Source organism: Plecotus auritus (genome assembly GCF_963455305.1).
Source record: "Plecotus auritus genome assembly, chromosome: 4".
In the NCBI taxonomy this organism is placed as follows: Eukaryota; Metazoa; Chordata; class Mammalia; order Chiroptera; family Vespertilionidae; genus Plecotus; species Plecotus auritus.
Genome location: NC_137775.1, coordinates 64,210,657 through 64,220,188, shown reverse-complemented (window position 1 = coordinate 64,220,188; position 9,532 = coordinate 64,210,657). Strand labels below are relative to the sequence as shown.

The following is a 9,532-nucleotide window of genomic DNA, read 5'->3' as shown; positions in this document are numbered from 1 at the left end:
TCACTAGATCAGAAGGACTTAACTGACATCTTCAGAATATTTCACCCCAAAGCCACGGAATATACGTTCTTCTCAAGTTCACATGGGACATTTTCAAAAATAGACTGCATACTGGGTCACAAACAAAGTCTCCCCAAATTCAAGAAGATTGAAATCATACCAAGCATCTTCTCAGACCACAATGCCATAAAATTAGAAATAAATACAATAAAAACATTCCAAAAATCACAAACACTTGGAAGCTGAATAGCATGCTATTAAATAATGACTGGGTTACGAATGAGGTCAAAGAAGAAATTAAAAACATGCTGGAAACTAATGACAATAAAACACAACAATCCAAAATCTATGGGACACAACGAAAGCAGTCCTGAGAGGGAAGATTATAGCTCTACAGGCCTCTACCCCCCAAAACAAGAAAAAATGGAAGTAAATCATCTAACTCTACAACTCAAAGAATTAGAAAGAGAGCAATAATAAAAGCCCAGAGTGAGCAGAAGGAAGGAAATAATAAAGATTAGAGCAGAAATAAATGACATAGAAACCAAAAAACAATACAAAAGATCAATGAAACCAAGAGCTGGTTCTTTGAAAGGATAAACAAGATTGATGAACCTCTAGCCAAGCTCACCAAGAAGCAAAGAGAGAGGAACCAAATAAACAAAATCAGAAATGAGAGAGGCAAAATAACAGACCCCACAGAAATACAAAGGATTGTTAAAAAATACTATTAACAACTCTACTCCAACAAACTAGAAAACCTGGAGGAAATGGACATATTCCTAGAAAAATACAACCTTCCAAAACTCAATCAGGAAGATTCTAAAAATCGCAATAGGCCGATAACTATGGAAGAAATTGAAGCAGTCATCAAAAAGCTCCCAGCAAACAAAAGCCCGGGGCCAGATGGCTTCACAGGGAAGTTTGAGCAAACATTCAAGGAAGAACTAAACCCTATCCTCCTCAGACTATTCCAAAAAATTCAAGAGGAAGGAATACTTCCAAGCTCCTTCTATGAAGCCAGCATCACCCTAATACCAAAACCAGATAGAGACAACACAATGAAAGAGAATTATAGGCCAATATCCCTCATGAACATAGATGCCAAAATCCTCAACAAAATTCTAGCAAATTGGATCCAGCAATACATCAAAAAGATCATACACCATGACCAAGTAGGATTTATCCCAGGAATGCAAGGATGGTACAATATCCACAAATCAATAAACGTGATACATCACATAAACAAATTAAGAGATAAAAATCACAGTCATATCAATTGACACAGAAAAAGCATTTGACAAAATCCAACACCACTTCTTGATAAAAACTCTCAGCACGGTGGGAATAGAAGGATCATACCTCAACATCATAAAAGACATATATGACAAACCCACAGCCAACATCATACTCTATGGGCAAAAACTAAAACCATTTCCCCTAAGAACAAGAACAAGACAGGGATGCCCACTCTCACCACTCCTGTTAAACATAGTACTGGAAGTACTAGCCATTGCTATCAGACAAGAAGAAGAAATAAAAGGCATCCAAATTGGAAAAGAAGAAGTAAAACTGTCCTTATTCGCAGATTACATGATATTATACATAAACTACCCTAAAGACACCATCAAAAAACTATTAGACTTGCCGAAACCAGTTTGGCTCAGTGGATAGAGTGTCAGCCTGCGGACTGAGGGGTCCCGGGTTCGATTCTGGTCAAGGGCATGTACCTTGGTTGCGGGCACATCCCCATTGGGAGGTGTGCAGGAGGCAGCTGATCGATGTTTCTCTCTCATCGATGTTTCTAGCTCTCTATCCCTCTCCCTTCCTCTCTGTAAAATATCTATAAAATATATTTTAAAAAAACAAAAAAAAATTAGACTTAATAAATGAATTTGGCAATGTAGCAGAATACAAAATTAATGCCAAGAAATCTATGGCATTTCTTTACACCAATAGTGAACTTACAAAAAGAAAGACTAAAAAAGCAATCTCATTTACCATTGCACCAAAAAAATTAAGATACCTAGGAATAAACTTAACTAAGGAGGTAAAAGACCTATTTGAGAAAAACTACAGGACACTGAAAAAAAGAGATAGAGTAAGACATAAATAGATGGAAGAACATACCGTGTTCATGGATTTGTAGAATCAACATCATCAAAATGTCCATACTACCCAAAGCAATCGATAGATTCAATGCAATCCCCATTAAAACACCAACAGCATATTTCACAGACCTACAACAAACTTTCCAAAAATTCATCTGAAATTAAAAAAAAAAAAGACCCCGAATAGCTGCAGCAATCCTGAGAAAGAAGAACAAAGTAGGTGGGATCTCAATACCAGATTTCAAGCTGTATTACAAAGCCACTGTTCTCAAAACAGCCGGTACTGGCACAAGAACAGACATATAGATTAAAGGCCCGGGGCCAGATGGCTTCACAGGGAAGTTTGAGCAAACATTCAAGGAAGAACTAAACCCTATCCTCCTCAGTCTATTCCAAAAAATTCAAGAGGAAGGAATAGAATAGAGAACCCAGAAATCGACCCAAACCACTATGCCCAATCAAAATTTGACCAAGGAGGCATGAAAATAAAATGGAGTCAAGACAGTCTCTTCAACAAATGGTGTTGGGAAAATTGGACAAATACATGCAAAAAATGAAACTAGACCACCAACTTACACCATACACAAAAATTAACTCAAAATGGATAAAGGACTTAAACATAAGACGGGAAACCATAAAAATACTAGAGGAATCCACAGGCAGAGAAATCTCAGACATATGCCGAAGGAACTTCTTCACTGATACTGCTCCTAGGGCAATGGAAAATAAAGAGAAAATAAACAAATGGGACTAAATCAAAATAAAAAGCTTTGCACAGCAAAAGAAACCATCAACAAAACAACAAGAAAGCCCACTGCATGGGAGAACATATTTTCAAATGTCATCACCGATAAGGGTTTAATCTCCAACATTTACAGGGAACTCATACAACTTAAGAAAAGGAAGATAAACAATCCAATCAAAAAATGGGCAACGGACCTAAATAGATACTTTTTTAAAGAAGACATAAGGAAGGCCAAGAGACATATGAAAACATGCTCAAAGTCACTAATTATCTGAGAGATGCAAATCAAACCAACAAGGCGGTATCATCTCACACCTGTCAGAATGGCTATCATCAACAAATCAACAAATGACAAGTGCTGGTGAGGATGCAGAGAAAAAGGAACCCTCCTGCACTGCTGGTGGGAATGCAGACTGGTGCAGCCACTGTGGAGAACAGTATGGAGTTTCCTCAAAAAACTATAACTGAAACTCCCATTTGACCCTGTGGTCCCACTTCTAGGAATATACCCCAAGAAGCTAGAAACACCAATCAGAAAGGATATATGCTCCCCTATGTTCAAAGCAACACAATTCACCATAGCTAAGATTTGGAAACAGCCTAAGTGCCCATCAGCAGATGAGTGGATTAAAAAACTGTGGTACATCTACACAATGGAATACTATGCTGCGATAAAAAAAAGAAGGAATTCTTACCATTTGCAACAGCATGGATGGAACTGGAGAGCATTATGCTAAGTGAAATAAGCCTGTCAGAGAAAGATAAATTCCACATGATCTCACTCATTTTTGGAATATAATGAACAACATAAACTGATGAACAGGGACAGATTCAGAGACAGAGAAGCATCTATCAGACTGCCAAACCTCAGAGGGAAGGTAGGGGAGGGTGAGGGTAAGGAAAAGAGATCAACCAAAGGACTTGTATGCATGCATATGGGCCTAACCAATGGACACAAACACCAGGGGGGGTGAGGGCATGAGTGGGGGGGATTTTGGGGGGTTAATGGAGGGATGAGGACACATATGTAATACCTTAATCAACAAATAAATTTAAAAAAGAAATTAGAAAAAGACAGAATAAATAGTGGACAGTAATACCACACAAGTCAGGAGTGGATAATTTGAGTCTATATTCTATTTTCATTTGGAAAGAGATTTCTATGTAATATTTAGACTCAATATTTCAAGAATAAGTATTTAGAAAGATAAATATGTGTAGTTAAGAAAAGAAAACGGAAAATGGAATAAATAAGAAAAAAAGGCTACTAAAAGAGTTAGAAAACAAGAAGGGGGAAAAACGAAACATAAAGAAGTGGAATAATGGGGGGGCCGGGTAATGGGGGAATAAGGACACATATGTAACACCGTAATCAATAAAGAAATTTTAAAAAAGTGGAATAAAATGGAAATCACAAAGGAAGATAATAGGAACATTTTAAATATATCAGCAATAAAAATAAATATAAAAAACTTTGCCAAGTAAAATACAGAGAATTTCTAACATTTTAAAAATTCAGTTTTATTAAGTGCACAAGAAGCATACTGTCTTAGTCAGCTCAGGCTGCTATAACAGAAAAACATAGACTGGGTGGTTTAAACAGCAGACATTTATATATCACAGTTCTGGAGACTAAGTCTAAGATCAAGATGCTGCCAGATTTGCAGATTTAGTCCCTGGTGAAGGGCTCTGTTCCTGGTTTGCAGATGGTCACCCTTTCACTATATCCTCAATGGGGGAGAGAGAAAGTACAAGCTAGTCAGTCTCTCTTCCTCTTCTTATAAAGACACTAATTCCATAGGGGCCTACCCTCATGACCTCATTTAAACCTAATTACCTCCCAATCATCTCCAAATAACACTGCACTGAGGGTTAGAGCTTCAACATATGAATTTAAGGCGAACACATACTTTGAGTCCGTAACACACACACAATACATAGGGATATAGAATAGCTGAATGTAAAAGGATAGAAGATTATCTTGTATATATCTGACCAATGCTAGGCACAATAATGATGGGCTCACTATGTAAATATCAGTTGACACAGGTTTTAAGACAGAAAGTATCATTAGTAGTTAGGGACACTACATTATGACAAGAGTTTCATAGTATTACTGTTCTAAACTTCAATTGGCCCAATGAAATAACATAAATAAAGCAAAAATGGGTAGACATACAGGTCAAAAAGGACAAATTCACCATTATAGTGAATAGTATTATTTATCAGACAATTTTTAACACAGGCACACTCACTTATTTATGTATTATCTATGGCTGCTCTGGGCTTACAATGGCAGAACTAAGTGATTGAGACAGAGATTACATAGTCTACGAAGTGTAAAATATTTGCTATTTGACTTTTTATAGAAAAGGATAATCAATGTTTACCCTGAGGAAGATCCTGAGACTAAAATTTGAGTAGTAGTTTGTGTGGAAAGTAGTGGTAGAGAAGTGAAAAAAAAAAAATGACAGAAAAATAAGGCAGTCACCAAAATATGGGCCAGCTAGCTACGACTGTGGCAACCAATGCTTAGCTCTCTGGGGTAATTCTAGGAACCAGTATACAACATATATGTCAGAGAAAAGCTATGTTTAGTACACCTATCAAGACAAAGTAGATAAGACAATAAAAGAAAGTGCAGTGGTCCCAGCTGAAGCCCTAACAGAGCAACGAGTGTACTAAGAAGGGAAGGAAAGTGTAAGAGCAAAGTAAGGAGAGATGGCAAAAGAACAGAACTTCATCCTAATCCAACCCCCCAAAGTGCACATGTCTGAGCAAATCTCAGGTCTGAACTAAGGAAATTAGGAGAATTTTTTTAATTGAATGAGCAGTTGAAATTTAAGTTAAGACTTAACTGGATTTTTGATGACTAAAAATGAGGATGTTCAAATACCTAAGTGAGATGTGAAAAGCTATAAGATTTGCCTAAGGAATCTATCTGAGACAGGGTATAAAAAGCTTATAGTGTTTAACAATCTCAGGGGGAGAAAATGAATACTGTTTCATAATTGTACCTTACAAAGTCTGGCTCATTTAATGAAACCTTAGTAAAAGTTAGTTCTCAAGATGCTAAGATCTATGAAGATCACAAAATGTGAGGGAGAGATTGGGACAGCAAGCAGTATTTGTTAAAGTATGGGGTGAAGGTTTGCCTAACGAGGAGGCCTGGTGTGCACCATGGACTATGCTAGGTATGGAAAATGCAGGTGTGAAAGACAAAGGTTTCACAGAAAGAGATAAATGGGAAAGAAAGTATAAAAAGATGTAGTAAAAGAAAACAACCCCAGCATCTAACTGCTACATACATACACACAAACAAAAAGGCAATTAATGGTTGTCAAAGAATTTCATATCAAGTGACATATCAAGTATCTTTTAGAAAAACTGCTTTGACAGTAAAGTGGAGGGTGGACTAGATGAGCAAGTGCCAGGAAAAGAGGCAGTAACCACATAACAATAGTAACACAAAGGAAGGGAATTACTGAATGGACATACTAGTATAGAGTCAATCCAGTCTGGTCACTGTCTGGGCGATAGACATGTGATTTCTCACTTGGATGGCTGTCTCAGAAAGTGAGGAGTACAGGAAAGAAAAAGAACACATTTGAGAGCAGGTTCTCACAAAAGACTCACTGAGGTATCTGGAAGGGTCATCAGAGGAACCTTTTCCCTTTACCTGCTGTTCAAGGCTCATGCCAGATGCTATTACTGGAAAACAAAAATCTCCCTCCCTTCACTTATTGTCTGCATTATTCTGAATTATTCATCTACTGTTATGAAGTTCAGGATATATTGTGTCACTTCAATATGACCTTGGAAGGTTGGGATAAGTTAAATTATTTTTACTTTTTATGGAGCTAAAGTAGACATGAGACCATAATAGGTACTCAACAAAAACTAAATAAATGAAAGCATGACCACTTGTCCCTCGACCCACATTTTTTAATTTAATTTAATTTAATTTAATTAATTATTTTATTTTATTTATTTTATTTTGTTAATCCTCAGCTAAGGCTATTTTTCCATGGATCTTTTAGAGAGAGTGGAAGAGAGAGGTAAAGACATAGAGAAACATCAATGTGAGAAACACATCAATTGGTTGCCTCCTGCACACGCCCCAGGCTGTGGAGGAATCTGCAACTGAGGTAGTGCCCTTGACCAGAATTGAACTGGGACTCTGGTCCACAGGTCCACACTCTATCCACTGAGCCAAACCAGCTAGGGCTCAACCTACATTTAGACTAAGGACTATAAAATGTCCCGGTAGCATCTCTCTATCTCTTAATTCAAAGGGAGAGGAAGTCTAATTAACTGTTTAGTTGAAGCAATCTCTTTCTCTCTCTCTCCCCCCCACTCCCCCCCTTACTCTCTCTCCTCTTCCCACAATCAGAATTCAACAATGAAGTCAAAGGTAAACAGGAATCAGCACTTTTAGTAACAAGGTTTAGCATTTATTGGTCACTTTCCAAATGGCCAACACAATACCAAGTATGGTAAATATATTATCTGACTTTGTTCATCTATTCATTCAACAAACATTAGTTGAATGGCCTAGCCAATGTTCTAAGCATCAGGGACACAACACTCATGGATTTTAGGGTTGTAAAAAATATGGGCAGTGAAGAAGGTAACCAGTAATAAATAGGCAAAATTCAAATTGTGCAACTGTAATAAAGGAAATAAGTTGGAAAACATAATAGAAGAATGTGGAGGCAGGGGGCTCAGAGCAGGTGAAAAAGCCTCTTTAAAAAGATGACATTTAGGCTAAAATCTGGATAAAAAAAGGCCCCAGATATATGAAGGTCTGGAAAAATAACTGCATCAGACAAAGGGAAGAATACATAAAAAATATATCCTAAGGCAAGAATTATTCTGGTTTGTCTGAGACAAAAAAAGAGATGAAAGAGACTGGTGCATGATTAGCTAGGAGGAGATGGGAAAGACACAGGTTAGGAAAAGTAAGGAAGGCCACGCCATGGAGGATTTCATGGCCCATGGTAAGGAAGTTTGTATTATTGAACTTGCAATGGGAAACCACTGAAATGTTGTTAAACAAGAGAGTAACATGATTAGAAGTACATGCTCTGGCTGCACAGTGGAAGGAAAGATTTGGAGGGTGGTTCAAGAATGAATGTAGAAAGGCTAAATGGAAGGAACTCTCCCCAGTGGTGAGAGAAGAGATAAAGAAAAGTGGATGGGTGATTGAAGATATAATTTGGGTATTACATGCAAATTTTACTGGTCAGTCGGGTGTGGGTAATGAAAAGCAGACAGATATCAAGAGGAAAATCTTGATTTTTAGTTTGAGCAACTGAAAGCATAATGGTATCATTTACTGGTAGAAAATAGAGGAAGGCAGAAGGCGCCATCATGGGAGTCGACATCCGCCACAACAAAGAAGGAAGGTTCACCTCAAGGAGCCCAAGAGCCAGGACACCCACCTAAGGCTTCTGGTCAAGCTATACGGGTTTCTGGCCAGAGGCACCAGCTCTACCTTCAATCAAGTGGTGCTGAAGAGGTTGTTCTGAGTTGCACCAACCGGCCGCCTCCGTCCCTTTCAGGGATGATCCGCAAGATGAAGCTTCCTGGCCAGGAGGGCAAAACTGCTGTGGTTGTAGGGACTATAACTGATGATGAACACATCCAGGAGGTGCCCAAACTGAAGGTGTGTGCACTTCATGTGAGCAGCTGTGCTTGGCAGCGCATCCTCAAGGCCAGGGGCAAGGTCCTCACCTTCAACCAGCTGACCCTGGACTCTCCCAAGGGCTGTGGCACCGTCTAGCTTTCTCATCCTCGCAAGGGCCGTGAGGTGTACAACCATTTCAGCAAGGCCCCAGGAACCCCCCCTTCCACAGCCACACTGAACCCTACAAACGATCCAAGGGCCAGAAGTTCAAGCGCACAAGAGGTCGCCAAGCTGGCCGCGGCTACAAAAACTAAACCTAAATCCTACCTTGTTATTAAAAATATTTTGGATGCTGGGGAGGAGGGGGGAGAAAGAAAATAGAGGGAAATGAATGAGGTGGGGGCTGGGTGAAGGGGGAGAATCAACACAATGGTTTTGAGCAAGTAAAGCAAGATATACATCTAATTATGAACTAAAATGACACATACATTAATTAATCTGAAGTCAAAGCAGGAGATAAACATTTGGAGTGTACTGGGTAATAGAAGTTATTTAAAGAATGAAAATGGTTAGATTACATATTAGAAAGAAGAGGAAAAAGGAAAGTGGAGTGGAAAAAGGGAGAGATAAGGAAGGGAAAAGAGGAGAAAAAAACAGGAGAGGGTCTAATTTAGCTTCAGGACATACAACATTAGAATATGAACAGAAATAGAGAGGCTGGGACTGAATAAATAGAAAGAAAATTGGAAGAGTCACTTATAGTGAAAGCTAAGGGAATAAAATATTTCAAGGATATAATATACTAAATGCTGTTGAGTGGTTAAATAATGTAAGATAAAGAAATATCCACAATAAATTTTAACATAACACTGAGGTAATTATTAATACTATCTCTACTTTAAAGTTGAGAAAACAAAAGTTTTAGAAAAATATCATTTAGAAAGCAAGGTCTGGAAATAAGATTCTAATTGAAACTGATAATAAAAAAGAAGTTTTTCATAAGGAAGGAGAGATTTTAAAAGACCATATTAAAAATATAATTTGGGA

The 9,532-nt window shown here is 38.0% G+C and overlaps 1 pseudogene across 1 annotated transcript; it reads left to right on the top strand.

The window, feature by feature from the left end:
• Positions 1-8,229: 8,229 nt before the first annotated feature.
• LOC308246660 (large ribosomal subunit protein eL18-like) lies at positions 8,230-8,799 on the top strand (annotated as a pseudogene). The gene has a single exon. The product of its transcript is annotated as a large ribosomal subunit protein eL18-like (transcript).
• The last annotated feature ends 733 nt before the right edge of the window (positions 8,800-9,532 follow it).